The 26,620-nt window shown below is 55.0% G+C and overlaps 1 long non-coding RNA gene across 1 annotated transcript; it reads right to left on the bottom strand.

Annotated features, from left to right (window-relative positions):
* Window positions 1-15,653: 15,653 nt before the first annotated feature.
* Window positions 15,654-16,360, bottom strand: LOC138733377 (uncharacterized). The gene is made up of 3 exons (XR_011339410.1): window positions 16,219-16,360; window positions 15,962-16,099; window positions 15,654-15,761 (listed from the first exon to the last, which is right to left on the bottom strand). It is a non-coding gene; the product is annotated as an uncharacterized lncRNA (long non-coding RNA).
* Window positions 16,361-26,620: the final 10,260 nt, after the last annotated feature.

Raw genomic sequence — 26,620 nt, 5'->3', positions numbered from 1 at the left:
AGCTGCTCCGTGTGCTGCAGCTGGCAGGGTGGATGCTGCCACCCAGCCAGAGCCGCAGTGGGTGCAGCAGCTCCCCAGCCCCTGGGCTGCAGGCAGGGCCCCCCTCGCACACCAGCTCGTGCCTCTGGTCCTGGCTCCACTGGTGAAAGCTGCGCTCGAGCGTGGGAATGTGGTGTATTAAACAGACACGGACTCTGCTTTCATTTCAAGCTGAGACCCAGTTTCTTGTTACAACCTCATCTTTATACCTTAGTGAAATGTCAACAACAGTCCTGCAAGTCCTTCATAAAAATTTCCACAGCTGTTCTTCTCCTTGCCAGCTCCTCGTGACCACTGTTATCGTTTCTCTGCCTTCTTGGTTTTGCTGCTGATGTTGAATTTTCTCAGGCCGGAGGCTAGCTGGTTATCAAAGCTCTCTGCAGTCTTATCTCCAGAGGCTCTGCAGCATTCATGGTCCTTTTTACTAAGCATCTCTTCTGACAGGGGAACTCCTTCACATGGTGGAGGAGCTCAGGGAGGAGGTAGAGAGGCTGAGGACTATCAGGGAATGTGAGAGGGAGATAGGTCAGTGGAGCAGGGCCCTCTCACTAACTCAGCAGCTGCTGGAGGTGGTGTGTCCGAACACCATCCACCTGCAAACTGCAAGGTTGGGGTTACAAGAGATGGGGAATGGCGACAAGTTCTGCCAGACGAAGGAAACCTGCTCCCCTCACCCAGACAACAAAACCCCAGGTCGCCCTGGTGAATAAATAGCACGTGCTGCAGGTGGAATCCAACCCTGAGGACGAGGATGATGGCTCCCACAGCCTAGAATCCTTCCCTAGGCCGCCCCATCCTCAGAAAAAGATAAACACATCATCCATTAAGAAGAAGAGGAGGGTGATTGTTGTAGGGACCAAGACTCTACAACTTATAAAGTTATAAAGTAGGTATGTTTATTCAGCGCTGAGGCGCGTGGGAGAATTATTTCTCCAAAACAATGTGCGTGCCCATTGTGGCAACTTGTCCTGGCTTTATGCAGTGAACCGTTACATATTCCAAAAAACGCCTATACATATTCATAACCTTTCCCACTTCTTATTATCATGAGTTTGAGAAGAGCTTTCTTCCTGTTTGTGCCTTTGCAGGGTCTTCTCAGGGATGTCTTAACTTCCTTTAACTTCAGTCTGCACGCCTCTTCTCTGGATCCTTGCCATCCATATCATAGTGGTTTTCTGCTCTTATCACGGGTCCAGATGACTTGTCCAGCTTAGCAGAAATCTTCTAGCAGCAGACCCCCTTCCTACATAAAGGCTTATAGAAACATGTTGCTTTAGCTAAACAACTGTCATCCTGTGTATTCTTTAAGCGTGAGCAGATTCTATTCTGCTGTTCCTTAAGTGCCAGTTGCTTCGGCTAAATTACTACTATTCCATTTACCCTTAAGGGTTAGTCCTTTCTTTGTGCTTATCTCAAGCTGACTAATTGCTAAAAGGCTAAACAATTGTTATCCTGTTCATCAATGGTCAAGTCACCTAGTCCCATCGCACCCTCCCCGCGAGGATCCGCTCCCCTTTAATCCCCCATTGCACACACCCCTCTTGCCTTTTCGGGAACGAGCCCCGTCCCACTCCTAGGGCAGGGCCCCCACTGCAGGCTATTCTGGAGAGCAGAGGAAGCTTTCATGGCCTGGAAGAGCCCAGCCCAGGAGCTAAGCAGCGTTGCTTCTGCTGGAGGAGAACTCTGCTCCCAGGGCTCACCTGGACCTCCTCTCTTCCCACACCCTTCTGAGCCCAACACTTCCCTGTGGATGTTGCCTCCAGCACTATCAGGCTCTCGCTGGGACATCTCTTACCTCCCTTCCTTCCTTCTGCAGAGGTTTGCAAGATACCTGGATGCTGTGGAGAAGACGGATGTCATCTGTGTGGCCATCAAAGCACTGAGAGACTCCAGTGTCTTTAACAAGGAGGCAGTGAGCAACATGTTGGATGTGGCCATGAGCACCCCTGAGTGTTGGCTGGTGGATGTAAGTGACCTGGGGCTGGACGGCCCAACCCTTGAGTCCTGTCAGACCTTCCTCCTCCATTCATCCCTCCTAACCCACGTGTCTCAGCTGCCTGAAGCCACCTGAAACCAGTAGAGAGGGATGGAGCTGAGGAGATGGCTGCTCTCCAGGGGCAGCTCCATCCTCACCTGTGCCTCCTCCAGGTGCCCAGCATTATAAGATGCATCCATGAAAATATCGAAGGCATCAGAACGGAATCAGCCAGGAAGAGCATGGAGGCCCTTCTTCTCCTCATGACCGAGCATCACGTCGATGAAGTGGTCTCAACGATAATGGAGATCGCTCCACCAAGAGACAGGTCCTGGCCCTGACAGCCTGGAGGGTGGTCCCCTGCGGGGAGGGGGCCATGGAGACTCTTTGGTTCCCAGAGCCAAGGAATCATGAAGGATATGCCTGGGGAGCAGGGCCCTCCTTCCCACCATGCTTTCCAGCCCCACGAAAGCCCTGCAGCAGCCAAAGGCGGCCAAGCCAGCCCAGAGTTGAGGGCCATAAAGTTGGCTAAGGGTTTAGAGGGGAAGCCATGTGAGGAGTGGCTGAAGTCACTTGCTCTGTTCAGCCGGGAGGAGACTGAAGGGAGACCTCATGGCGCTCTGCAGGTTCCTCACGTGGGAAGGAGGAAGAGCAGGAGCTGAGCTCCTCTCTGAGCCAAGGGAACGGCAGGAAGATGCACCGGGGAGGGTTAGGCTGGACATCAGAATCATAGAATCATAGAATATCCAGGTTGGAAGAGACCCACCGGATCATCGAGTCCAACCATTGCTATCAAACACTAAATCATGCCCCTTAGCACCTCGTCCACCCGTGCCTTAAGCACCTCCTAGGAAGATGAATCAACCACCTCCCTGGGTAGCCTGTTCCAGTGCCCAATGACCCTTTCCGTCAAAAATTTTTTCCTCATGGCCAGCCTAAATCTCCCCTGGCAGAGCTTGTGGCCATTCAATCTGGTCCTCTCCCCTGTCCCTTGGGAGAAGAGGCCAGCACCCTCCTCTCCACAACCTCCTTTCAGGGAGTTGGAGAGAGCAATGAGGTCTCCCCTCAGCCTCCTCTTCTCCAGGCTAAACACCCCCAGCTCTCTCAGCCGCTCCTCATAAAGCCTGTTCTCCAGCCCCTTCATCAGCTCCACCCCAGAGGGTGGGTTTTAGGGTTGTCGTGTGAAGGGACAGGAGTTGGACTGGGTGGTCCTTGTTGATGCTTTCCATCTCAGGGCATTCCATGATTCACCACGCTCCTCCCAGCCCCACAGTGAACCTCCCCTCGCTCCTCTCCTGCTGCCCAGGCCACCCCAGCTGAGGTCCAGGGTCCCTGTCCTGCAGGGCTGCCCCAGGCCAGGCCGCGGTGGCCGAGGTCGCCCTGCTGACCGAGCGCTCTGCCTTGCAGCTCTGCCGTGCCCCTCTGGGAGTTGGTATTCTCCATGCCCGAAACGATGGAGAGAGTCTTGATGGGAATGTACAACTGGTATTTTATGAAACACGATCAGCTGCTCTACACTTTGCCTGAGGACTCCGGGATCCTTCAGGGGTTGGTGAGTTACCAGCCAAAGCCCTGGTGGCCTTGGCCTCAGCTGCTGCTGTAACCCAGAGCTGCACAGTTGAGGGAGACCCAGCTGCTCTGCCGCTAGATCACTGCTGCCTTTCTTCCAGGTCCTGGCCTGCAAGGATTTTGAAAATGTGAACTTGAAAGGGCTCTACAAATTCTGGAGACGCCTGAGGCCCCCCAACCCAGTCTTGCGCCCACTGGTTCTCCAAAGTTTCGTCACGCTCTCTCAGAGACCTGAGACGGTGAGCACAGCCTGGCCAAGGGCAGCCGGGAGCTGGGGCAGTGGGGAAGGTGGTGTCTTGGCCTTGGCTGGAGTCAGGTGCTGGGGTGACGGCCCTAAGCTCATAAATCGAGCTTTAAACTAGATGTGAAGGGGGAGGAGGTTGAGCCCAGGCTAGACAGGAACGAGCCTGGACGTGGGGCAATGGTGATTCGGAGAGAGTGTACTGGTGTGGACCACCAGTACCTCACCACACAGAAAGTGGGAGAGAACACATCTGACGGTGCTAAGGGAGATATGGGCAGTCTGGAGGCAGCTACTCCAGTTACCAGGCAATTGGGAACGAACTCTGTTCCCTCGAAGAGGGCTGAAGGCTCAGCAGCTCAGCTGAAGGGCATTTACACCAATGCACGCAGCATGGGGAATAAGAAGGAAGAGCTGGAAGCTGTCGTAGGGCAAGGAGCCTACGATGTCGTCGCCATCACGGAAACATGGCGGGACAACTGATATAACTGGAGTGCAGCTATGGTGGGGTATAAGCTCTTCAGGCGTGATAGGAAGGGTAGGAGAGGAGGCGGGGTAGCCCTCTTTGTAAGGGAGGACTTGGACACCGCTGAGATGGATTGTGGCGATGAGGAGATCGAGTGCCTGTGGGTTAGAATCAGAGGAGCCCAAAAGAAGGCAGATTTTGTGATGGGAGTCTGTTACAGACCACCCAGCCGAGGAGAAGCAGCTGATGGCTCTTCTATAAACAGCTGGGGTTAATCTCTACATCAATGCCTCTCGTTCTTGTGGGAGACTTCAATCTTCCTGATATCTGGTGGAAGTACAATTGTGGGTAGCTAAGGACTGGCGGTCGGAAGATCTCGCGATGTACGGAAAGGTAGGACCCCCTCCCGGGTAGCCAATTGCGTATTAGTTCATGATGTAAGCGGACGGAAGTGACGTCGTACGCCCAGGCTATATAAGGCTGTGTTACGTATCAATAAACGCCATTTGCCGTCCACCACACTGGTGTCTGTGAGCTTATGGACCGAGTGACCTGGGTTTGGTCACCGTGTTGTTCCTGAGCCAGGTCGCCACGCCTCCGGAGGCAACGCCCCCCGAAGGCAACAAGTGGTGCCTAAACCCGGGAGCCGGGAAGGAGCTCCGGGAGTCGGGAAATCGCTTGGAATCGGGTGAACGACGGCCGGTGCGGCTGGACCAGCCCGGCGGGGAGGACGCTCCCGGACCCGCAAGGAAGATGGAAGCCCTTGTGAAGGTCGTATCACTATTATATGAGACAGATTGTAAGCCTAAAGATTTTATTCCCGCCATTGTGAGGCTTTTAGAGCTTGGGGTCATTGACCAGCCGGTGGATATTCTCCACCCCGAGGTGCGGGATGAATGCACCAAAGCGTTAGCTGAGGGGGCGATGTCCCCGGGTTGTGGGAGAAGCCTTAAGTCGTGGGGGAAAGTCGTACAGGCCCTGCAGGAGGCCACGCAGGAGCAGGAGACCTGGAGGGCGGCCAGGGACTGTTTGTCGGCCACCCCGGGATTGGGGGTCGGGGCGGCCACGCGGACTCTGCACCCCCCACGTGGTGATGATCATGCCGAGTCTAAATGTTTGCGAGAGGGTGATACGTCCCCTCAATCCCCAAACCCCGACCCGCTTTCGTAGGGACAGAAACGAGCGGAATCCTTCTGGGGGGGGGTTGGCCGAGGAGGCCGGGGGCGCCGCCGGGAAACCAGGGCTCGAGGGGGTCTCGGGGAGAGCGGCACCTCCTGAGCCCCAAGATGGCGCCGGGCAGGAAAGGGAAAGGCGGGGCAGGAACGTTCCCGGCGGGAACAGGGAGGAGGCGCGGGAACTGAACAGCGCGCGAGTGGGAAGGGGAGGAGAACGGGAGAGAGAAGGGGGGCGGGGAGCGAGGGGCGGAGAGCCAGTCAGCGCCCGTCTGCTCCGAGCGGCAGGCGGGGCGAGCCGGGGGGAGGGAGCGGCCTCTCCGCAAGGGAGGTGGGCGGGGCCGGGGCCGAGCAAAAAGAGCTCGGGGACCGGAAGTGGCCGGTCAGTCGAGTTCCGGCTCCGGCTCGGACACTAGTCGGGGCGGGTGGCCCACAACCGACTCGAGCTCAGAGGAGGAGGTGGGGGTGCATAGAGTTAAAAGCCGACACATCCCCACTCAAATTAAAGAAAAGCCGAGAGGGGGACAAATCCTTCTCACGGATTGGAGAAAAATAAAGATAGCGTGTGCCGATTGGGCCCCATCAGCCACACTAGCATTCCCGGTCCGGGTCACAGACGGGGGACAGAGGGTCCACTCACCAATAAACCCTAAGGACATACAAGCGATTGTTAAAGCAATTGCAGATAAAGGACTTAATTCTGCCATGGTCTCCACCCTCATAGATGGCGTTTTCGGTGGAGATGACATGCTCCCCTTTGATATAAAACAAGCTTGTAGATTAATATTGGACAGGGCAGGGATGATTGTGTTCAAACAAGAATGGGAGGACACCTGCGTGAAGCAAGCGGCCCAAGTCGCTGGGGCAGATCACCCACTGCACGGCTCCAGCCTGCAGCGGCTCGTGGGAACAGACCCAGCCATGATCACCCCTCAGGCGCAAGCCCAGGGCCTGCGGGCCCATGAAGTCATGGTGACTACCAGTGCGGCCAGAGAAGCCATTCGCACGGCCTCTAGAGTTATCGCCAAGCCATCACCATGGTCCATGATAAAACAAAGTGAAAGTGAGAGTTTCACACAATTTGTGGACCGTCTCCAGGCAGCAGTCGACTCTTCGAGCCTGCCTGCGGAAGCAAAAGGCCCGGTTGTAGCAGAATGCTTGCGTCAGCAGTGCAACTCGGCAACCAAAGAAATTCTGCGGTCATTGCCGCTGGGGTCAAGTATCGCAGACATGATCAAGCATGTCGCGAAGGAAGAGCATCTAGCCCCGATCCAGATGGCTGTTAGCACTGCAATAGCCAGCGTGATGGCATGCTCTAAATGTGGCCAGGTGGGTCACGTTGTAACAAACTGCCCTCGGTTTAATGACTTGCCAACAGCATTCCCCCTGCGCCAGAATCGACCCAGAGGACCGTGTTGGGTCTGCGGGAAGCAAGGGCACTTTGCCAAGGAATGCAGATCTAAAACTCAGGGAAACAGGAGGGGGAGAGGGCACCTGGGCCGCGCACGGCCCTTTCCCACTTGGGACACCAGGCAGCCCAACTTGCCAACCCCGAATAGGGCGAAGCGCCCCCGAACCTGCAGCCCCCCCCGAGAAGCAACCAACTTTATGATCCAACCGGCGGTCCAGTCAAACTTGCCCTTATCTCAGGGACAGCAAGGACAACCCTCTGGGGGCAAAACCCCAGGGTGGCCCTGGCAGTGAAGAAGAAAATTCAACCAATGGGTCCTGTCCAAACGTTGTTGCCCATGAACTCTATGATACCAGAAGGACAACCTTGTGCTGTCCTTGATATTAAGGACTGTTTTTTCTCGATACCTCTACATGAGGCAGATAAGGAGCGGTTTGCTTTTTCTGTCGTGTTCCCAAATAGCCAACGCCCCAACTTGCGCTTTCAGTGGAAAATGCTGCCTCAGGGAATGATCAACTCGCCTACTATTTGCGAAATTACGGTGGATCAAGCGTTAGCACCGGTTCGGCGCAGTGACCCGACCGCGACAATAATTCAATACATGGACGATATTCTGATCGCTGCACCATCAGAAAGTCAGGTGGACCAGCTAGTGTCGACAGTCTCAGAAACTCTAAAAATAAACGGGTTCGAGATTGCGAGCGCGAAAATTAAGAGAGGGCCATGTGTCAGTTTTTTGGGAGTGGGGATCACAAGTTCTTATGTGACCCCCCCCCAAATAAAAATCTGTTGACGCATCAAAACGCTCCATGATGTGCAACAGCTAGTGGGGTCTTTGCAATGGCTCCGTAATATCGTCCTGATCCCTCCTGAAACCATGGCCCCTCTGCATGATCTTCTAAAAGGAAAGCACCCATGGGAGCAAAAAACACTGACGACGGAAGCAATGAACTCTCTCGACTTCATCGAACAACAGGTATCGTCAAGCACACTTGCCAGATGGAACCCGAATTTACCACTTGACCTGTATGTACATTTCACGGAAGGAGGGGGAGTAGGGGCACTAGCCCAGGGCCCCCCTGATAAAGCTCAACCTATACAATGGATAGTCCTAGGAAAACCGTCACGTGCATTCTCTCCAGGAATCGAGTGCCTTGGTAATCTCATCATGAAAGGCAGAAAACTCGCCCTAAGACACCTAGGAATTGAACCCGCCAGAATATACCTATCCTTCCGCAAACAGCTCCCAACGCAATCGGTAGCAATGTCAGAGTATCTGGCCATAGCCCTTGTCGGATTCGGCGGCGAAGTCCGGTATGCTACAAAGCCCCCCTGGACTCAGATGCTGGCAATTGTTGACATCGACCTCCCACGGAAAATCATGGACCGACCCCAACAAGGACCAACGATCTTCACAGACGCATCCTCAGCGACCTCAACTGCAGCAGCAGTATGGCAATCGGAAGGAGAATGGCACTGCATTAAAATGACCGATCGTGCGCTTTCAGTCCAGCAACTAGAAGTGACGGCTGTAGTACTAGCGTGCGGACTGTTCCCAATGGAACACCTCAACATAGTGACTGACTCGATGTTCGTGGCCAAGCTTTGCTTAGCCATGTCGGGGCCTGGCGTGTCAACATCCACAGCAGCTTTAATGTTGGAAGAAGCACTTTTTTCCCGAAAAGGTACCATATCGGTCATCCACATCAATAGCCATAACCCAATCAAAGGGTTCTTCCAAACTGGTAATGACAAAGCAGACGCCGCAGCGAAAGGACTGTGGACGCTAAGAGATGCCCGTCAGCTGCATGAGTCTCTCCATATTGGAGCTAAAGCGCTAGCAAAGAGGTGCGGGATTTCAGTTACTGACGCGAAACACATAGTAGCCACGTGTCCCCACTGTCAGAAAGCACCATTGTGGTCCAGTGGAGTCAACTCCAGAGGCCTTAAGGCCTCCGAGGTGTGGCAGACGGATTTCACGCTCTGTCAGTTGCTGAAACCTCGAGCATGGCTAGCAGTAACCATAGACACATATAGTGGAGTCATTGTAGCTACACAACACCTTAAGACCGACTCCAAAGCGACCATCCAACATTGGCTGACGGCTATGGCATGGCTTGGCATCCCTAATCAGATCAAAACGGACAATGGTCCGAACTTTGTCTCCAAATCAGTCCAGGCATTTGCTTGGAAGTGGGGTATTACCTTAATACACGGCATCCCGTATAATAGCACAGGACAAGCCATAGTCGAACGAGCAAATCAAACACTGAAATCTAAATTAGAAGTATTAGCAAAAACGGAAGGTTTTGTCAATGCCATTCCCCCGGGAAACCAAGCACGCCTGCTAGCGACTGCTCTGCTAGCACTGAATCAGTTCCCCCGGGGGGAAGAGGTGAATAGCCCAACCCAAAAACATTGGGCCACCCGAGCGTTAGAGGAAGGCCCGTTGGTCACAATTAGGAATGAGCTGGGAGAATGGGAACAAGGGTGGAGGCTAGTCCTGACAGGGCGAGGGTATGCTGCTGTCAAGAAAGATGGTAAAATTAAGTGGTGTCCGCTTAAGTCTATTAAACCGGACTTACACGATAAAGCTAATGAAAACTGTGAGTTTCTGTCCACAGGATCAGATTATCAGATGCCCTTGTAACCCGTACCCGGTGGCAGGAGAGGACAAGTCGACAAGCATCCTGTCCGCACCTGGGAATCCAAACGACGGCGACGTAGCCCCTATGGGGAGGGGCTGCCATCCCTTTGTGCAATTTTGATTTTAGGGCTGATTGTAATAATCATATTGGTATTGGTCTTTAGACCCTGTGTATTGAGTAAGCTTGTGTCGTTTGTTAAGAGCTGGCCAGCGAAGGTTAAAATTATGTTTGTAGAATACCAGCAGCTGCTTTAAGAAGGTATTGGGTTAGCGCTACACCCAGTTACATTTAAGTTACCATGGGCCCAAGTGTGCAAAGTGTTTGTTACTATGAAACTGCTGTTTACACGTTTTAGACTTTATATTTTAAATTCAGACTTTTGATGTTATATTTGAGATTTGTTAAGATTTTATGTTTGCTAAGATTTTTATATTTTATAAATTTTTGGCTATTTCGTTAAGCATAGGGAGGGGGGAAATGTGGGTAGCTAAGGCCCGACGGTCGGAAGATCTCGCGATGTACAGAAAGGTAGGACCCCCTCCGGAGAGCCAATTGCGTATTAGTTCATGATGTAAGCGGACGGAAGTGACGTCGTAAGCCCAGGCTATATAAGGCTGAGTTACGTATCAACAAACGCCATTTGCCGTCCACCACATTGGTGTTTGTGAGCTCATGGACCAAGTGACCTGGGTTTGGTCACCGTGCCGTTCCTGAACCAGGTCGCCACGGCTCCGGAGGCAACGCCCCCCGAAGGCAACATACAATAGAGCAGAAATGAAGCAGTCTAGGAGGTTCCTGGAGTGCGTGGAAGACAACTTCCTCACACAGCTGGTGAATGAACCAACAAGGGAGGGTGCCCTCCTGGACCTGCTGTTTGTGAACAGAGAAGGCCTTGTGGGGGATGTGGCAGTAGGTGGACGCCTGGGACAAAGGGATCACGAGATGACAGGGTTTTCTGTTCTAGGTGAAGAGGGTGGTTAGTAGGACAGTAGCATTAAATTTCCAGAGGGCAGACTTTGAACTCTTCAGAAGGCTGGTTGGCAAAGTCTCATGGGAGACAGTCCTTAAGGGCAAGGAAGCCCATGAGGGCTGGGAGCTCTTCAAAAAGGAAATCTTAGCAGCTCAGGAGAAAGTCATCCCCATGTTCCGGAAAAAAAGCCAGCAGGGGAGAAACCAGCTTGGCTGAACAGAAAGATCTTGAGTGATATCAAGAAGAAGAGAAATGTTTATGGGCTCTGGAAGAGGGGACAGGCCTCCTGGGTGGACTACAGGAGGGAAGTGAGATTGTGTAGGGAAAAAATCAGAAGGGGTAAGGCTCAGCTGGAAATGAGATTGGCAAAGTCTGTGAAAGATAACAAAAAATCCTTTTTCTATAAATATACTAACAATAAAAGGAGGACTAGGGAGACCACACAGTCCCTATTGGATGCAGAAGGAACAACAGTGACAGGGGATGAGGAAAAGGCTGAGGTGCTTAATGCCTTCTTTGCCTCAGTCTTTAATAGTAAAGAAAGTTGTTTCCTTCTGTGTGCAAAGCCAGGAGGAAAAGGAGGCTCCCATGATCCAAGAGGAGGTGGTCAGAGCCTTGCTATCCCGACTAGACACCCACAAGTCTATGGGGCCGGACGGGATTCACCCAAGGGTATTGAAGGAGCTGTGGGTGTGCTGGCCAAACCCCTTTCCATCATCGTCCAGCAGCCCGGGCTGACTGGGGAAGTCCCACTGGACTGGAGGCTGATGTTGTGCCCGTCTACAAGAAGGGCCGCAGGGAGGATCCAGGGAACTCCAGGCCTGTCAGTCTGACCTCAGTGCCAGGGAAAGTCATGGAGCAGGTGATCTTGAGTGCAATCATGAAGCACATGCAAGAGAACCGGGTGATCAGGCCCAGTCCACACGGGTTCACAAAAGGCAGGTCTTGCCAGACTAACCCGATCGCCTTCTATGATAAAGTGGCTCGGCTGCTGGATGAGGGAAAGGCTGTGGATGGATCTTCCTGGACTTCAGTAAAGCCTTTGACACAGTTTCTCCCAGCATTCTGCTTGAGAAACTGTCACCTCTGGGCTGGACAGGCGCACACTCTCCTGGGTGGAAAACTGGTTGGCTGGAGGGCCCAGAGAGTGGTGGGAAATGGAGTTAACTCCAGCTGGAGGCCAGTGACAAGTGGTGTCCCCAGGGCTCAGTGCTGGGTCCAGCCCTGTTCAATGTCTTCATCAATGACCTGGAGGAAGGCATCGAGTGCACGCTTAGCAAGTTTGCGGAAGACACTAAGCTGGGTGGAAGTGTGGATCTGCTGGAGAGTTGGGAGGCTCCAAAGGGATCTGAACAGGCTGGATCCATGGGCTGAGACCAACGGGATGAGTTTTAACAAGGCCAAATGCTGGGTCCTGCACTTGGGGCACAACAACCCTGAGCAGCTACAGACTAGGAGAAGTCTGGCTGGAAACTGCCTGGAGGAGAGGGACCTGGGGGTGTTGGTTGACAGCGACTGAACATGAGCCAGCAGGGGCCCAGGTGGCCAAGAAGGCCAATGGCATCTTGGCTTGGATCAGAAACGGTGTGACCAGCAGGGCCAGAGAGGTTCTTCTCCCTCTGGACTCGGCACTGGTGAGACCGCTCCTCGAATCCTGTGTTCAGTTCTGGGCCCCTCACCACAAGAAGGATGTTGAGGCTCTGGAGTGTGTCCAGAGAAGAGCAACGAAACTGGTGAAGGGGCTGGAGAACAGGCCTTATGAGGAGCGGCTGAGAGAGCTGGGGGTGTTCAGCCTGGAGAAGAGGAGGCTGAGGGGAGACCTCATTGCTCTCTACAACTCCCTGAAAGGAGGTTGTGGAGAGGAGGGAGCTGGCCTCTTCTCCCAAGTGACAGGGGACAGGACGAGAGGGAATGGCCTCAAGCTCCGCCAGGGGAGGTTTAGGCTGGACGTTAGGAAAAAATTCTTTACAGAAAGGGTCATTGGGCACTGGAACAGGCTGCCCAGGGAGGGGGTTGATTCACCTTCCCTGGAGGTGTTTAAGGCACGGGTGGACGAGGTGTTGAGGGACATGGTTTAGTGTTTGATAGGAACGGTTGGACGCGATGATCCGGTGGGTCTCTTCCGACCTGGTTATTCTATGATTCTGTGTGATTCTGTGAGGTTGTGGAGAGGAGGGAGCTGGGCTCTTCTCCCACGTGACAGGGGACAGGACAAGAGGGAATGGCCTCAAGCTCCGCCAGGGGAGATTTAGCCTTGACATCAGAAAAAAATTTTTCACAGGCAGGGCCCTTGGTCCCTGGCAGAGGCTGCCCAGGGAGGGAGTTGAGTCACCTTCCCTGGAGGGGTTTATAAGACGTGTGGATGAGGTGCTGAGGGGCATGGTTTAGTGATTGATGGGAATGGTTGGACTCGATGATCCAGTGGGTCTTTTCCAACCTGGTGATTCTGTGATTCCAGGACCCGCAGGACTCCTCTAGATAGCCTCAGGGCGACTCTTGAACCCACTGGGATCCCTTAAGGGCCTTTTAGGACCTTTCTAGAAACCCCAGGACCCTTCTTGGTCCCCCAGGACCAATCTGGAGACACCCAGGATCCCTCTAGAGCACCCTGGGTCCCCTTTAGGGCCCTCTTGGACCTTTCTAGGACCCCAAGGAACCCTCTAGAGCTCCCTGGGACCCCTTTAAGGCCTTCTAGGACCCTTCTAGTACCCCCAGGACCCATTTAGAGACCCCCAGGGCCCCTCTTGCCCCCCCCCAGGACCCCCCTGAGACCTTCTAAGACACCTGTAGGAACCCCAGGACCCATCTAGAGACCCCTGAGAAGAGAAGGGGAGACCTTAGAGCAGCTTTGAATTTAGAAAGGGGCTCCCGGAAAGCCGGTGAGGGGCTATTGATGTGGGGGTGCAGGGACAGGACGAGGTAAAAGGGGTTTGAGCTGAAAGAGGGCAGATTGAGATGAGGTCTTGGGGAGAAATGTTCTCCTGTGAGGTTGCTGAGGACGTGTCCCAGGCTGCCTGGAGATGATGTTCCTGCCCCATCCCTGGAGGTGTTCAAGGCCAGGAAACACTCATTCACTGGTAAAATAATAAAAAGGACGAAGTCTTTGAAACAAAGGTAATATTTTTATTTTACAATTCAGTGCTGACTTGGATGCCCTTGTAAATAAGGCGTAACACTAACCTTAACCCGTACCACTAGGGCTAAGCCCAAAGCCCAATCGTAATGAACGCTAATCCTCACCCTAAACCTAGCAGCGTGAGGCCCTGGCCCGGGCTCTGCAGAGAAGTCCCGGCTGCCCCCTAACTTGAGGTGTCCTGCCCAGCGTGGCACGGGGCTGGAAGCAACCTGGTCGAGTGGGAGGCGTCCCTGCCCACGGCGTGGGATTGGAACCGCACGGGCTTTAAGGCCCCTTCCAAGCCCAGCCATTCCATGAGTCGATGATTCTTCCTCCAGCTTTCTGGAAACGGAGCCGAGCCCCCGCGGAGCGCTGCCCCTCTGCCCGGCTCAGCGCCAGCACTGGAACAGCCATCTCAAGAGCGCTAAATCTCCTGGGTGGCGTACTTGAAGGGCGCAGGATGAGAATGGTTTGGAGTGCCAACGAGACGACTGCCTCCTCGCTGTCTTTGGTGAGGGCCTGGAGGGCTGTGATGGAGGAAAAGAGAGCTGAGAAGAAGCCCCGTGTCTGCAGAGAGCCCCAAGCGTCCCCTCCAGACCCCAGCAGGCGCGGCCAGAAGAGAGCTGCTGCGCAGGAATGCCCCGAGTGGCCCAGACAGGCGTCCCTGGAGCAGGGCCAGGCCCAGCGGCACCCGGAGCAGTCCCCAGCCCCTGTCCCACCAGCCCCGGCTCACCCAACCCCACCCCTCCTCACCTATGCAGATCTCCGACACCTTCTCTGGCTTTCGGTGCTTCAAGGGTTGTGCAGCATGCCCTGGGGACAGAGCTGGGTCACACCTCCCTCTCGCTGCCCAGGGCTGGGGTGGGAGCTGGGGTCAGGGTGCTGGAAGAGGGACGTGGGGGTGGTGGCTCACCGATGAACCTCACGGCTGCCTCTTGCACCGCGTCCTGAGGATCGTTCAGGTAGCGCAGGCTCTCGTTCAGATATTCCTCAGCCCTCTTTTGGTCCTGAGCCAGCTGGAGAGCACAAGGGGATGGGCATGTCACGGTCCCTCCTCCCAGGATGCCCCATTGCGAGGACCCTTCCCTCGCGCAGAGCGTGGAGAAGAGCCCTCGGGGGCTCTGTTCTTGAGGACAGGGAGCAAGGATGCAGCTGCAGGCTGTGGGCTGAAGGCTGGAGCAGGGCAGGTGAGACCCACACCCCAGACGTGTCGGGCGGCCCTCGTCCAGCCTGGCCTTTGGGGGTTCTTCTCACCAAGCACTCTGGAAATCTCCACATCTGCTGAGCCCGGATGCACTCTTTGACCTTTGTCCAGCCGAGGAACTTTGCTGCAGCCAGGAGAGCTTCCTTGGATGCCTGTGGAGCAGCAGAAGGTGGGAGATGACACGAGGGCCTGGGTGGGGAGACTGGGCGTCTCTCTTCCTGTGCCTTTGACTGTGGGATGGCGATGGCCTTAGGAAGCTGGGACGTGCCCTGGCCCAAGTGTCTGGGAGCCTCTTGCCTGCATGGCGGCTCAGCCTTGAAATCCGTACCTTGGCCACGCTCGGTATTTCGTCGCTCAAGTGCAGGAGGAGCGGGACCAGAGCCATTCTCACTATGCTCTTCTTCAGGCTCTTGTCCTTGAGTACGACGCTCTTCAGCTGCTCTCTGAAGCACACAATGGCTTGTTCTCTCACCTTGCTGAGCTCCTGGCAGGAAGAAGCAGAGCAGGTCTTGAGAACCGATGTGTCTCTGCCCACGGTGAGCTGGAGCGTCACCACGGCTGATGGGAGGGGAGATGCTCCAGGGATGGATCGGGGTAGTGGAGGCGCTGCACAGCTGTGTCGGTGCAGCTGAATGGTCCTGGGCTGGGGCAAGGTGGAAGTTGGGCTGCAGAACCCAGAAACCTGGGGGAGAACTGGGAGGAGAAGCTGGGCCGCAGGGCAGATGTCCTTGCCCAGTAACCATCTGCGGGGCTCAGGTTCCCCATCAGCCTTACATGATCAAAGAGGGATAGCAGCTTCTCCACAAGCTTCACAGTGATGGAGCTGGCCTCCTTCTTCTTCAGGTGACCCAGAATGTTTTGGATGGTGCACAGGGCCTTCATCAACACATCTTCCCTTTTGTCCTGCAGGTCTTGTGTTATTTGCGGCAGGAGGACCCGCATTCTTCTTGCCTGCGTGAAGATAACTCCCTTGTTGGAAAAGCTCCGTGCCTGGAAAGCTCCCCAGGCAGCCACCAGAACCTGCCTCGGCAGGGAGAGCATTTGGAACCATCAGCCCATCGCCTGACTCCAGCCACGGCCAAGCCACCACCTTCCCCACGGCCCCAGGTGCTGGCTGCCAAGGGGGCTCCCCTTGCCCACACCGCACTCACCGTCTCGGCTCTCTGAGAGAGCACCATGAAGCCTTGGAGCACCAGTGGGCGTAAGGCTGGGCTTGGAGCCCGCAGGGATCTCCAGAATTTACACAGCCCCTCAAAATTCTCCTTTTGAAAGTCCTTGCAGGCCAGGACCTGGAAGAAAGGCAGCAGTGGGCGAGCGGCAGAGCAGGTGGGGCTCCCTCAACTCTGCAGCTCCGGGTGCCACCACCAGCTGAGGCCAAGGGCACTTGGGGCTTTTGCTGGGAACTCACGAGCAACTGAAGGATGCCGATGTCCTCGTCTAGAGTGCAGAGGAGCCGCGCACGTTTCCTCTGGTGCCACTGGAAGAGCTCCATCAAGATGCTCTCCATGGTTTCTGGCACGGAGAAGAGCATCTCCCACACAGGCAGGGCAGAGCTGCAAGGCAGAGCGCTCGGTCAGCAGGGTGTCCTCGGCCACCGCAGCCTGGCCTGGGGCAGCCCTGCAGGACGGGGACCTTGGCCCTCAGCTGGGGGCCCTGGGCAGCAGGAGAGGAGCGAGGGGGCATCGCTGTGGGGCTGAGAGGAGCGGGATGGTGCGGGGCTCTGGGCTGGCTTGGCCACCTGTGGCAGCTGCAGGGCTTTCTTGGGGCTGGAAAGCGTGGTGGGGAGGAGGGCCCTGCTCCCCAGGGGTGTCCCGCCCCCTTCCTTGGCTCTGGCAGCCAGGGAGGCTCCGTGTCCCTCTCCCCACAGGGAACAACCCTCCAGGCTCTCAGGGCCAGCACCTGTCTCTTGGTGGCTCGATCTTCATTAGTGCTGAGAACACTTCAGCGGAATGGTGCCTGGTGACGAGGAGCAGCAGTGACTCCAAGCTGCGCAGCGCTGCCTCCGTCTTGATGGCTGGGAGGTTTCCGTGCATGGACCTGACGATGCTTGGCACCTGGAGGGGACAGAGGTGAGGATGGAGCTGCCTCTGGAGTGCAGCCATTTCCTCGGCTGCCCTTCCCAGCCCTCTCTGCTGCCTTCAGGTGGCTTCAGGTGCCCGAGACCCCTGCCTTTGAGAGGAAGGGAGGGAGGGAGGGAGGGAGGGAGGGAGGGAGGAAGGGATGAAGAAGGGCGGGCAGGGCTCAAGGGCAGGGGCTTCCAGCCCCACGCCACTCACATCCACCAGCCAGCACTCAGGGGCGCCCACGGCCACATCCAACACGTCTCTCGCTGCGTCCTTGTTGGAGATGCTGAACCAGGTCATGGCCTCGATGGCCATGGTGACGATGTCCGTCTTCTCCTCGGGATGGAGGTATCGTGCCAGCCTCTGTGGGAGGAAGGGAAGGAATGAGGAGATGTCCGAGCGAGAGCCCTGGTTGTGCTGCTTTGCCTGGCAGCGCGAGCAGCTCCGGCGAGAGACGCACGTCAGCGCTGTGGACGGCGCCCGCAGGAAAGCTGGCGGCGGGGGCTGCGGTGTCTGCCTCGGGGAGGATGAGGAGAGAGGGCCTCCAGGGGGAGGGAGGAAGGTTGAGCTCATGGGCACGGTGGGGGGGCCCCAAGCCAGCCAGAGGTCGCTGGTGGCCGGGAGTATGGAGGTGCTGCTGGGACCCTGGAGTGCAGCCCCCCCGTCGTCCCTGCTCGGGGACAGCAGGAACCCTCCCAGCAGGGACAGGGAGGCCACGCCAGCCCCACTCAGTCTCCGTGCCCTTGCTCCTACGAGTTGCCCATCTCTGCCTGGAACAGGAGTCCCAGCAAGGGAGGAGCTCATTACCATGAGAATGTCCTTGGTGCTGAGAAAATTGGTCAGGGAGATGTCCTCGGCGTCTTTCTGGAGGAGACCTTTCTCCGTCGGCATTGACCTGCCTGAAGAGCGGGAAAAAGGCAGAAGGGTCAAGAGGACAAAGCAGCTTCCTTGGCCAGCAAGGCCAACCCTATCACCACCATCCTTCAGATCGAACGGTGCTTAAAGAGAAGCGGGGCTATCAGGAGACGTCTGTGTGGAGAGACGAAGCCCAGCGTGACTTCTCTTACTTTCTTGCTTGCGGATGAACTCATACAGAGAACGCAGTGCATCCAAATCCGGAGTTCCGTTCTCTTCCACGGAATACGGGAAAAGGATGAGATGTCCGAGCAGTTGCCCCAGTTTAGGGATCTGCAGGTCTCCAAAGAAGATGCGGCCTTCCGTGTGTCTTGACCATTTCTGCCAGAGCTGGGTGAGGGAGGCAGAAGAGCAGAAGGGTTGAGGGGAGGCAGCTGGTGCCAAAGCTCTGGGGGGGAGAGGGCGCCCAGGTCTGGATCCCTGGCGAGTCAGGGCTTTGCAGGGCGATGCCGGCTCCGGCTCGCACAGCAGCCAAGTGGGCAGCAGCCCCGTGCAGGGGGAGCTGCGGCTGCTCTGCCGGCCAGCGAGGGGACACGGCCTGGCTGGAGGGGCCTGGCTCCTTACCTTCAGGGTGGGCTTGTTGGCCAGCAGACGAGTGAGCTTCCCGATCCTGCCCAGGGCCCTCTGGCGCACAGCTGCTACTCCTGAGCTGCTGAAGGTCACAAGCGTCTGACGGGGGAAGAGAGAAGGTCCTGGTGAGCCCTGGGAGCACAGTCCTGCTCCAGCAGAAGCAGCGCTGCTCAGCTCCCGGGCTGGGCTCGCCCAGGCTGAGGAGCAGCCCCTCCGAACTCAACTCCTCACAGATGCAGACCTCGAAGATGCTCCGCAGATTGTCACCAACTTGAGCGACTGGAGTGATGCGCAGCAACTCCTCCATCATCTCGTCCAGGGCTTCCAGGGTCTGCAAAGAAGACCAAGGATCGTGGCAGGATTTGCTGCCATCCCCCTCCCCTCCGGGAGGCTGCGGCCACCTCCCAGTTCCAAGGCAGGACTCCCAGGTGTGCCTGGCAGAGACCCAAAGCGCAGAGCCTCCCGTGGCACTGGAGGTGGCCGCAACACGGGAAGGGGATGAAGGGATGAGTCTGGGCAGGCAAAGCTGAGCCCCTGCCTTGCCCTCCGGTGGCATCGCAGCACAGGGTGGCCAGGGAGCAGCCCAGAGGGCCTGGGGGCTCCTGTAGCTCACCCAGCACTTACCACGGTGCAGGGGTCGACGGATGTGTCTGCCTCACAACTCTCCGTAACATTTATTGAGAGGGGCAAGAGTGTTGTCAGGCAGATTTCTATCAGGAGTTTCTCCTTGCCCTCCAGCACTCTCTCCACGGAGCTGGAAAGAGAGAGAGGGACCAGTCAGCCACTGGTGCAGGGAGCGGAGCCTGGAGGCCTCGTGCGTCTCACTGTGGACCTCAGGTGTCCCGGGGAGGGATGTTCAGGTACCTCAATTCGGTGACCACACGCATGGCTTTCCACCACAGCTCCAAGTTGAGGCAGTCGTTCCTGCTTTCCTCTTGAAGCAGCGCCTGCGAAGCACAACTGGTATGGGACCTGGCAGCCAGCAACACCCATTGCCGCTAGACACTCAGCACCCAGTGCCACCAGACCGTCAGCACCCAGTGCCACCAGACACTCAGCACCCAGGGCCACCAGACACTCAGCACCCAGTGCCACCAGACACTCAGCACCCGGTGCCACCAGACACTCAGCACCCGGTGCCACCAGACACTCAGCACCCAGTGCCACCAGACACTCAGCACCCAGTGCCACGAGACACTCACAGTGTCATACAAACCTTAAGGTTAGGGAAGAGCTCTGTGCTCATCCAGTCCAACCATCAGTCCCATCCCACCGTGCCTACTAAACCCTGTCCCAAAGCTTCACATCTCCACGTGTTTTGAAGCCCTCCATGGACAGAGACTCCAACACTTCCATTGGCAGCCTCTTCCAATGCTGCACCTCTCTTTCCATAACAAAATTGTTCCAACATGTACATAAACCTCCCCTGGCGCGACTTGAGGCCATTTCCCCTCCCACGGACCAAGCTTTGCCCTCTTCCTCTGAGCTCCTGCCTGTCCTCTCACCTCGACCTTCTCCACAACCCGGTAGCCACGGCAGAACACATCCAGGCCTCGGGACAAGCCCGACTCCTTGGCAGCTTGGCAAAGGGCTCCGACGCTGTCTAGAAACCTGCAGATGCTCTCCTGGCACAAAGACCAAAGAGGGAGCGTGAGAGGGGGACACCCATGGCCAGCAGGGCTGGAGCCCTGGAGGTGGAGACCTGGGAGAAGCCGCTCTGCCCAGGCAGGGAGGGGCAGGGGTACCTTCATCGAGAAGCTGATGAAGCTGCAGATGCTGTCCACAGTTTCCTTCACCTTTGCGTACGAGGGGAACCAGCTGGCGTCTAAGAAAGCAGGAGAGCAGGAAGGGCTGTCAGAGGGTGCCAGGGTCTCTGCTGGCTGCAAAAGCGGGGGCCTGGCCGGGTCCTGCCCTTGGGGCACCACAAGCCCATGCAACGCTCCACAGGCAGTTGCGCTGCCGGGCTGGAGTGCGGCGCGTCTGGGAAAGGTCCCCAGACACGGGGCTGAGGGCAGGAAAGGTTTGTGTCCCCCAGCATCGCTGCCTCTGCCCCAGAGCAGGAGTCGGGTCCCCCCTGCTCTCTCCCTCCTTGGGAACCGCCTCAGCCTTCCAGCAGCACGCGGCCTTCCCACGAGGAATTCTTGTGGGTGCAAAAGCGGGGGCCTGGCATTGCGGAGCAGAGGAACAGAGTCTCCTCCGTGACCCTGGCGTCGGTCCCTCTTCAGCCCTCCAGGGCTCCTTACTCACCGATCTTCAGGGGCTCAACCACGGCCACCTCCTCGGGCTGCAGGGCAGAGCTGCTCTCCTGGGGAGACTCATTCTTCTCCCAGGCCCCCTTGGGGCTGCGAGGAGGTCTCTCTGCCATCGTTTGGGATGGAGGTAAAAGCGTAGGGAGCGAGAAGAAAGAAGCTTCGGCAAACGCCTCAGCAGCACGGGGCAAGACGTGAGCTCCGCTCTGGAGCTGTGAGCTCTGCTGTCTCTCCCGCCACTGTCCTGACGGACACTGAGGGGTGGGGGGCTCCGTCTCCCTCACCTCTCGGGGGCCAGGGTGGGATCCCGCTGTGATGTCACAAAGGGACCCACCACAAGCTGGCAGGCGGGCAGGCAGGGGCAGGGTGGCCCTGGAAGGCAGAGTAAGATGGGGAAGGGGAGCATCAGGAGAAAAAGGGAAAGAGTGAAGAGAACATCCCCGTGCAACAGTCTGAGCCTGCCCAATGCAGCAGGACAATAAATCGTCCAATCATGGAATGTCTTAAGAGGGAAAGGACCCACAAGGGCCATTGAGTGCAAGCCCTGTCCCTGCACAGGACACCCCCAAAACTCATCGAGTTTGATGTCCCGAGTTGGAAGGCACCCACAAGGCTCATGGAGTCCAATCCAAGTCCCTGCCCAGGACAACCCTAAAACGCGCTCTGTGTGTCTCAGGACATTGGCCAAAGGCTTCCTGAACGCTCTCAGGCTTGGTGCCGTGACTGCTTCCCTGGGGAGCTGTTCTAGGCCTCTGCCACCCTCTGGGTGAAGAACATTGTCCTTCCGTCCAACCCAACCTCCCCTGGCGCATCCTCCTGCCACTGCCTTGGGTCAGAGAGAAGAGCTCGGCGCCCGCTTCTCCTCCTCCCCGTGTGAGGAAGCTGCAGAGCGTGATGACGTCTCCCCTCGGTCTCCTCTTCTCTGGTCTGAAGAGACCAAGTGACTTCAGCCGCTCCTCCCAGGGCTTCCCCTCTAAATCCTTCACCAAGTCCGTGCCCTCCTCTGGGCACTCTCTGCCAGAGGAGATGGTGAGCAAGAAATGGCCACGAGTCTTGTTGGGCCTCTGGAGCAGGGGTGCAGAGTGTTTAACATCCAGCGAGCCCCTGGCCTGACAACGATTGACATCGGTGGCAAAAACAAGAAGGCATGAAAACTGGAGTGCAGCTATGGCGGGGGACAAACTCTTCAGGGGGGACAAGAAGGGTAGGATGTTGCCTTCGCAGGGCGTTGCCTTCGGAGGCGTGGCGACCTGGTTCAGGAACGGCACGGCCACCAAATCCAGGCCGCTCGGTCCATGAGCTCACAAACACCAATGTGGTGGACGGCAAATGGCGTTTGTTGATACGTAACTCAGCCTTATATAGCCTGGGCTTACGACGTCACTTCCGTCTGCTTACATCATGAACTAAACGCAATTGGCTCTCCGGAGGGGGTCCTACCTTTCCGTACATCGCGAGATCTTCCGACCGCCGGGCCTTAGCTACCCACATTTCCCCCCTCCCTATGCTTAACGAAATAGCCAAAAAATTATAAAATATAAAAATCTTAACAATATAACAATATAAAATCTTAACAAATTCAAACAAATATAAAAATCTTAACAAGTCTCAACTATAACATCAAAAGTCTAAATTTAAAATATAAAGTCTAAAAGGTGTAAACAGCAGTTTCATAGTAACAAACATAACGCACACTTGGGTAAATGGTAACCTGAATGTAACTGGGTGTAACGCTAACCAAATACCTTCTTAAAGCAGTTGCCGGTGTTCTACAAACGTAATGTTAACCTTCTCTAGCCAGCTCTTAACAAACGACACAAGCTTACTCAATACACAGGGTCCGAAAATCAATGCCAATATGATTATTACAATCAGCCCTAAAATCAAAATTACACAAAGGCATCGTAGCCCCTCCCCATAGAGGCTGTGTCGCTGTTGTTTGGATTCTGCCAGTGTGGAACTCTCAGGTGCAGACAGGATGCTTGTCGACTTGTCGTCTTCTCCTGCCACCGGGGCGTACGGGTTACAAGGGCATCTGATAATCCGGTCCTGTGGACAGAAACTCGGAACAAAAACCGTCAAAGAATCCCTCAATCGAGGGCAGTTTGCTACAACGTGGCCCGCCTGGCCGCACGTAAAACAGGCCATCACATTGGCTATTGCAGTGCTAACAGCCATCTGGATCGGGGCTAGACGCTCTTCCTTCGCGACGTGCTTGATCATGTCTGCGATACTTGACCCCAGCGGCAATGACCGCAGAATTCCTTTGGTTGCCGAGTTACACTGCTGACACAAGCATTCTGCTACGACCGGGCCTTTTGCTTCCGCAGGCAGGCTCGAAGAGTCGACTGCTGCCTGGAGACGGTCCACGAATTGTGTGAAACTCTCACTTTCATTTTGTTTTATCATGGACCACAGTGATGGCTTGGCAATAACTCTAGAGGCTGTGCGAATGGCTTCTCTGGCCGCACGGGTAGTCGCCATGACTTCATGGGCCCGCAGGCCCTGGGCTTGCGCCTGAGGGGTGATCATTGCTGCGTCTGTTCCCATGAGCCGCTGCAGGCTGGAGCCGTGCAGTGGGTGATCTGCCCCAGCTACTTGGGCCAGCTGCTTCACGCAGTTGTCCTCCCATTCTTGTTTAAAGACAATCATCCCTGCCCCGTCCAATATTAATCTACAAGCTTGTTTTATATCAAAGGGCAGCATATCATCTCCACCGAAAACGCCATCTATGAGGGTGGAGACCATGGCAGAATTGAGCCCTTTGTCCGCAATTGCTTTAACAATTGCTTGTACGTCCTGAGGGTTTATTGGTGAGTGGACCCTCTGTCCCCCGTCTGTGACCCGGACCGGGAATGCTAGTGTGGCTGATGGGGCCCAATCGGCACACGCTAGCTTTATTCTCCTCCAATCCGTGAGAGGGATTTGTCCCCCTCTCGGCTTTTCTTTAATTCGAGTGGGGATATTTCGGCTTTCAACTCTATGCACCCCCGTGTGGATGACCTTGTGAGCACTTGGTTACAAGAAAAAGGTCATGAGGCCCCTCGAAGCTTGGCTACCTAAGCTTAGTTATTGTTTTACAATAGTTATGGCCGAAACGCAAGGCTTAGCAAGTTCAAAGCCGCTTAGATCATAGTACAGAACGTAGTTAGACTGAGATAATCATGTTTGTAGTTGTTCTTTTTTAAGAACCTGATGTTTAGATAATCATAATAGCCATGGTAACAGAATAATGTAGTATTGTGTTGTATTTAGACCTTTTGTAGTAAATGACTAAAATAATGTAACCAATGATGAGCTTTCATTTTGTAATATGTATGAGCTAATTAACTAGCGTATATATATCATTGCTTTATCCCCAATAAATTGAGACTTGTTGATCATCATCTGATGTGCTTGTCTCCCGTCGTTTCCGACAAATGGTGACCCCGACGTGATAAAGGTGACCGTATATACGAGCCTTGTTGCCACGGCGGAACGACGAGTGGTTCGAGTCCTTACGCGGCGAGGACGGCTATAAGCGCAGGAGGAACCGCGCCGAGCCCCAGGTGACCGTATGGACGAGCCTGGTCGATATGTGCTGCCGAGACCTTGGAGAGCCGCAACAGCGCTGACGTTTTAAGGTATGGAGAGGCAAGCAGCATATGATTTATTTACGTGTTTCTTAACTAAGCGGCAGGTCAAAGATGTAGATTTAAAAAAGGAACTTCCAAATTTATTAGCATATGGTCAAGAGCAGGGTTGTTTTCAAAACCCGCATACTGTACACGAGTTGTCTGAATGGCGCAAATTTGGAGATAAATTATGGGAGGCAGCAACTGATGGGGACAAAACCGCAAAGAAGTTCGGTAAAGCATGGAAAATTATACATAATGAGCTGTTACAGTACCAGGCAGAACAAAAAGCCGCCGTACATGCCACAGCCGCGCAAGATAAAAATAAGTCTTATATCTCTGACTGGATGCAGGTTCCTATTTTACCTCCCAGCACAAATACTGTTGTTCTACCCCCTCCTCGACCTCCTCCACCTCCTGATGCAGTTGTTCCCTCTGCGCCCCCGGCGGTGCCTCCACATTCTCTGCCAGCTGCTACTTCCCCGGCAGTAGACTCACCGCCAGATCCACTCCCCTCTGATTCTATTCCAACCCCTATCAAGGTATCTACCACGTCTCCTAGCCCGAAGGGTGATACCTTGCCTGGTGCTGAATCGGATTTGGCTGAAGCCATGGCAAGGGAGCACCGAGAAGCATGGGCAACTTTAGCTAGAGAGGGTGTAGATACGGGAGATGCTGATGTGTTTCACGCGGCTGCTCAATTGGCGTGCCCAGTAATTTATCAGCCCTTGCCCGGCGGTGGATTGAATGCTACTGTAACAGCCCTAGACTGGAAGCTTTTATCACAGCTCTGATCCACTGTTAGTCAGTTTGGAGTGAGCAGTGAACCCGTTAAACAAATGTTAGACTATATATGGGATACACAGTTATTATTGCCCTCCGACTGTAGAGGAGTGGTTCGCCTCCTTTTTTCACCACATCAACAACTGCTTTTTAATGCTCACTGGCAAACTTTGGTAAATCAATGCCTAGCTGTGCAGCGAGACCCAGCAGATCCCCTTCATGGTATAACTATGGAGGAATTAATGGGTCTGGGACCATTTTTGCGAACGGAGGCTCAGGCACTTATCGGCCCAGATAAACTACGTGAAGCTATGCGCCTTGTTCGGTTGGCAATTACTCGTGTAAAGGATCCGGGTGGTGTACCAGTTTACATGGGAATTAAGCAAGGTCGTGACGAGCATTTTGGTACCTTTATAGACAAAGTCGCTTCTGCTATTGAACGTGCAGGAGTGCAAGATTTCATGAAAGGAGCATTGTTAAAACAATGCGCCTTGCAAAATTATAATGCCACTACACGTAATGTGTTAAACACGTTGGGAGCTAATTGGACCATTGAGGAAGCATTAGAGAAAATGTCTCACATTCCAGTGGGTCCACAAGCCTTTGTAGTTGAAGCTATTAAAGAGTTAGGACAGGGATTACAGGAACAAGCAAAAGCCTCTCAATCACGAGTGTTAGCTGCTCTTGCACCTCTCCAAGTGTCCGCTGCGCAAACAAGGAATGCACAACCCACAAGCCGGCCGAAATGTTATCGTTGTGGAGTGCTCGGACACACTCGGCGAGAATGTGCAGCAACAGGAATATGGTGTGCCCGATGCCAATCTGATACACACAATACTGGAGCTTGTCGCCGCAGATCGGGAAACTTCAATGGGAGCGCGACTCGCAGCTTCCGTGCGACGACACAAGTGGCCGCTGCTCAACCAGCACTGCCTCTACACTTTCGCCAGCAACCCGAGGCAGCCTTGGGCTCGACTTGGCAGCCTCAGGAGATACTAATTTGCTGACGAACCAGCCACACAAGATCTCAACTGGAATCATCGGACCGCTAAAGATTGATGGACAACAAGTAGGAGCACTGTTAATTGGGAGATCCTCCGCTTCAATGTTGGGACTTTTTGTACTCCCTGGACTCATCGATGCTGACTACACCGGAGAAATCATGATTATGGCCCATACGCCGTTTCCACCTGTTTGTATTCGCAAGGGACAACGAATTGCTCAATTGATACCAATGCCACAATTAACCAACAAGCTGACTCCAATTTCTACTTCTCCCCGAGAAGACAAAGGATTTGGTTCCACAGGAGGACTCACGCTGTTAACAATGAACCTCTCAGAGCGCCCTAAGCGTAAAGTTACAGTGACCTATCAAGGAACTCATACTACACTGTTAGGACTTTTTGACACTGGGGCGGATTCCAGTATAATTGCTCCACAATTTTGGCCTTCTGATTGGCCAATTCAGCCAGCTACGGTAACAGTTTCTGGAGTTGGGGGTCTAACACTGGCCCAACAATCACCTACCGTGACTGTAAAAATCGATGGCCGGAAAGTTTCTGCTGTTTTTTCAATAGTTCAGCTGCCACCTACTGTTCAATGTTTAGTTGGCCGAG

The sequence above is a fragment of the Phaenicophaeus curvirostris genome, chromosome Z (genome assembly GCF_032191515.1).
Source record: "Phaenicophaeus curvirostris isolate KB17595 chromosome Z, BPBGC_Pcur_1.0, whole genome shotgun sequence".
NCBI lineage: Eukaryota > Metazoa > Chordata > Aves > Cuculiformes > Cuculidae > Phaenicophaeus > Phaenicophaeus curvirostris.
Note: the sequence above shows the minus strand (reverse complement) of the source record. Positions and strands in the feature narration are given on the sequence as shown.